This window comes from Cyclopterus lumpus, chromosome 25 (genome assembly GCF_009769545.1).
Source record: "Cyclopterus lumpus isolate fCycLum1 chromosome 25, fCycLum1.pri, whole genome shotgun sequence".
Lineage (NCBI taxonomy): Eukaryota > Metazoa > Chordata > Actinopteri > Perciformes > Cyclopteridae > Cyclopterus > Cyclopterus lumpus.
The window spans coordinates 4,190,697-4,195,751 of record NC_046990.1 but is presented as its reverse complement, the minus strand read 5'-3'; positions in this window follow the sequence as shown (position 1 = coordinate 4,195,751).

Here is a 5,055-nt window from a genome sequence, read left to right as displayed (position 1 = left end):
AGACCCTGCTTTCCCTTCCTGGGCCGTCGGATCGTTTGCCAGAACTTCCTTGAGGCCAACCGAAAGTCCTTCTCCATGGCCTCCCCGAACTCCTCCCATGCCCGAGTTTTAGCCTCCGCGACCATCGCCGCTGCAGCCCTTCTGGCCTGCGGTACCCGTCAGCTGCTTCAGGAGACCCCTGGGCCAGCCAGGCCCGAAAGGCCTCCTTCAGTTTGACGGCTTCCCTCACCCCCGGTGTCCACCACCGGGTTCTCGGGTTGCCGCCATGACAGGCACCGATGACCTTCCGGCCACAGCCCCGAGCAGCCGCGTCCACAATAGAGGCTTTGAACAAGGTCCACTCGGATTCCATGTCCCCAGCCTCCCTCGGGATTTGTGAGAAGTTCTTCCGGAGGTGGGAGTTGAAGACCTCCCGGACAGGATCCTCTGCCAGACGTTCCCAGTTCACCCTCACTACACGTTTGGGCTTGCCAGGTCTCTCTAGCCGAGTCCCCCGCCATCTGATCCAACTCACCACCAGGTGGTGATCAGTTGACAGCTCTGCTCCTCTCTTCACCCGAGTGTCCAAGACATACGGCCGCAGATCAGATGATACGATTACAAAGTCGATCATTGATCTCCGGCCTAAGGTGTTCTGGTACCAGGTACACTTATGAGCCACCTTATGTTCGAACATGGTGTTCGTTATGGACAAACTGTGGCTAGCACAGAAGTCCAACAACAATCTGGTGGATCACTGTGTCAAAGGCAGCGGAAAGGATTTAGAAGGATAAGGACAGAGGAGAGAGAGGCTGCTCTAGTAGTGTGGAGCTGCTCAGAGACAGCAAGGAGGTCAGTCTCTGTTGAGTGGCCTGCCTTGAATCCAGACTGGTGAGGGTCTAGAAGGTTGTTGCTGTGCAGATAGGAGGAGACTTGGTTAGAGATAGCTCGCTCTAGAGTTTTGGAAAGGAAGGGGAGGAGAGCGTTGAAGTCTCCCAGGAGAACTATGGAGTCGGCAGGCGGCGCCCTTTCCAGGACCCCTCCCACCGACTCCAAGAAGGCCGGATACTCCGAAATGCTGTTCGGTGCATAAGCACAAACAACAGTCAGAGCCTTACTCCCCGCAACCCATAGGCGCAGGGAGGCGACCCTCTCGTTCCCCGGGGAAAACTCCAACACAGCGGCGCTCAGCCGGGGGCTCGTGAGTATCCCCACTCCCGCCCGGCGCCTCTCACCCTGGGCAACTCCAGAAAAGGACAAAGTCCAACCCTTCTCCAGGAGCTTGGTTCCAGAGCCCATGCTGTGCGTGGAGGTGAGCCTAACTATATCTAGCTGGTATCGCTCCACCTCCTGCACCAGCTCCGGCTCTTTCCCCACTAGTGAGGTGACGTTCCACGTCCCTAGAGCTAGTCTATGCCGCCAGCGATCGGCCCGCCCAGGTCTCCCGCCTGGCCCGCCGCTCGGTCTACATAACACCCAACCTCGATAATTCTCCCTGCGGGTGGTGGGTCCACAGGGTGACTGCTGCTCCATGATGTTTTTTCGGGTTGAGCCCGACCGGGCCCCATGGGCGAAAGCCCGGCCACCAGACGCTCACCGACGAGCTCCCCTCCTGGGTCTGGCTCCGGGAGGGTGCCCCGGTTTCCTTTGTCCGGGCAAGGTAGCTTCACTCCGTGGGCTGCTTATCATCAGGGTTTATTGAACCGCTCTTAGTCTGGGCTCTCCCCCGAGACCTGTTTGCCTTGGGAGACCCTACCAGGGGCTGATGCCCCGGACAACATAGCTCCCAGGATCACTGAGCCACTCAAACTCCTCCACCACGTTAAGGTGGCGATTCATAGGAGTTTTGACCCTGTCTGTACCAAGTAAAGACGTTCATCTTTGTTACCCCTGTCTCAAAGTCATACCCTCACAATTATCCTAGATCCGGAGATCAATGATCGACTTTGTAATCGTATCATCTGATCTGCGGCCGTATGTCTTGGACACTTGGAACTGGGAACGTTTGGCAGAGGATCCTGTCCGGGAGGTCTTCAACTCCCACCTCCGGAAGAACTTCTCACAAATCCCGAGGGAGGCTGGGGACATGGAATCCGAGTGGACCTTGTTCAAAGCCTCATTATGCATTTTATAATATTTTTTTCTTTGGGTTATTTCTTTGACTTTGTACACCATCCTCAAACTATTGCTCAATAATTGTGTTACAACAATGCAATTAACTCACAGGGTAAATTGTTTTGTCTTATCTACTGGGTAATACAGTTTAGTTTCTTGGCAGCCAAAATAGTTTATAGAATATAAAAAAATAGATTAGAATTACCATAGGTTGGCTAGTAATTGACAGGTTTACAAGACTTAGTATTACATATACATGGCAGCTGTTTCCGTGGATTATTTGCCTTGATTGACTTGAACAGAATGTGGTATTTGTCAAAGTTTTGGACATTTCCATTGATGTCTGTGTCAATCAATTCATTAAAATCTGCAGGAGAAGATATCTACCTGGCCATTAAGGAGATGTTAACGAAGAGAGAGGAAAGAGCCAAAACAAATGGTTTGAATAGCTATGATAGGGAGAGAGAAAGGAGCTGTAGCAAGCTCATAGCTTACCATTGCATCATTCATCAATCTGTCCTCTGTGCCTCCCTGTCAGATGAGCATGCTGAGGTGATGAAGACAATGATGAAAATGATACATTTTCTGAGGGCATCCTCTTCCACCCAGCATCGCATGCTGAGGGAATTCCTCAGAGAAGTTGATGCCAATGCTGATGATCTTTTGCTGCACAATAATGTGAGATGGCTCAGCAAAGGGAGGGTCTTAGCACGCTTTTGGTCCATCAGGAGGGAAGTAGCATCTTTTTTGGCAGAGCTAAGACATAAGAAGGCAACACCGTTTTCTCTCTTTTGAGAAACAGATGGATAATGTGGCCTTTTTGGTTGATATCACTTCACATCTGAATGAACTGAATTTGAGGCTACAGGGCAAGGACAATTCAATTTGTGAACTGATGACAGCTGTCTCCTCCTTTCGAAAGAAACTTGAGTTGTTCAAGGAAGACCTGCAGGGAGACTGTGCACACTTTCCAGCTTCCCAACTTCAGCAACCGTTTTGGACAGCAGCTCACCATGTTCATTCAGAACCCATTTATCATCACTGATGTCAGGGGCTTCTCAAAGGAAGTCACGCAGCACTTTAAAAATGGGAAAATCCTGGGCCTCTCCAGATGCAACTGGATGATCTCCAAGCAGATGTGTCCCTCAAAGAGCAGTTTCTAAGAACTGACCCTTCCACTTTCTGGCTCCAAATGGTTGCCATATACATCTTAACCATGTTTGGCTCCACCTACAACTGCGATGCAGCTTTATCCACAATGAACATCATCAAAAATAAATATTGTTCGAGGCTCACCAATGAGCACCTCCACATATGCATGAGAATGGCCCTGACTCCATTCAAGCCCAGGTTTAAAATCCTGGCAGGACAAGCTAGAGCTTTTCCTCCCTTTAGTTTATCTTTCTGAAGTTAAGCACTTTTATTTTATTTTATTTAAATTTATTTTACCAGGAAAAGCCTCATTGAGATTAAAAATCTCCTTTACAAGAGTGTCCTGGCCAAGACAGCAAAAGCACATTTAACAAAGTTTCAGACATACAACATAAAACAGTGACAAACAATAAAAACTTTAGTAAAACCAACTTTATTTGAACATGCACAATTTTCACTTTGTATTTATTTTATTTTAAAATGCAGCACTACTTTTATTTAGTTCATGAGAGAGCATTATACATATCTGCAGTCACACATATGTCCTGTTCTATGTTACGTGTTAATAAATATTGTTTAAAAGTTTTTTTAATCGTACTGAACTCATTTGATTTGACAGGTATTGATTACATGCAGATGTTGATACAACTACCGGGCTACTTAAATATATATCACACTAAATAGTTAGACATTATGATCTTTTGGACCTTTGCTTCAAGAAAACTGGACCTCTTTACATTTTAGTTGAATACCCCATGTCTATATTCTTCTTTGGATGTTAATGGCGGTTGACAAACCAGCTAATAGGTACACGACCGCCACCTACTGGGCTGGAGTGTGGGTTACTTTTCATTTGGATGATGACGTTGGCACCACAGTGTGCAACTCGATTGGACAATAATTTAACACATGTTGTGTTATTCTGTCCTGTGCAACATTTTTATCATTTTAGCACAAACATTGGATAATACTAATAGTACTAATTCAACACAACATGTGTTGAATTAGTACTAACTAACACAAGAAGTGTGTATGATTTTTCATCCTTTCTGATTGTGTATATATATTTTCATTTATGTCATTCTTGCTGACACTTTTATCCAAAGCGACTTACAATAAGTGCATTAAACCATGAGTCCAAACTCAGAACAACAAGAATCAAGCAAGTACAATTTCTTCAATAACGTTAAACTACAAAGTACTATCCGTAAGAGACATTTAAGTGCTACTAAAGTGCCAAACTACAAAGTGCTATCAGTAAGAGACATGCTACTAAAGTGCTACTACGGCTCTACCTGGCAGAAGCCGAGCAAAGTGAACGAGCTGAGGTGTACGGTTTGACCGTGTCCTGGATGTAGACTGGACCCGATCTGTTCGCAGCCCGGTAACCAGTGAAGGTCGCGGAGGAGTGGAGTAGTGTGGGTAAATTTCGGGAGGTTGAAGACCAGTCGAGCAGCTGCATTCTGGATGAGCTGTAGAGGTCGAATGACATTAGCAGGTAGACCTGCCAGGAGGGAGTTGCAATAGTCTAGCCGTGAGATGACCAGAGCCTGGACAAGGACCTGTGCCGCCTTCTGAGTGAGAAGAGGTTGTATTCTCCTGATGTTGTACAGCATGTACCTACAGGAGCGTGTTATTGCGGTAATGTTGGCAGTCAGGGAGAGTTGACTGTCGAGTGTCACACCGAGGTTCCTGGCAGTCGGAGTCGGAGCCAGCACTGAGTTGTTGAAGTTAATAGTCAGGTCGTGGGTGGGAGAGCCTTTTCCTAGAAGGAGGAGAAGTTCAGTCTTGTCCGGGTTAATTTTCAGG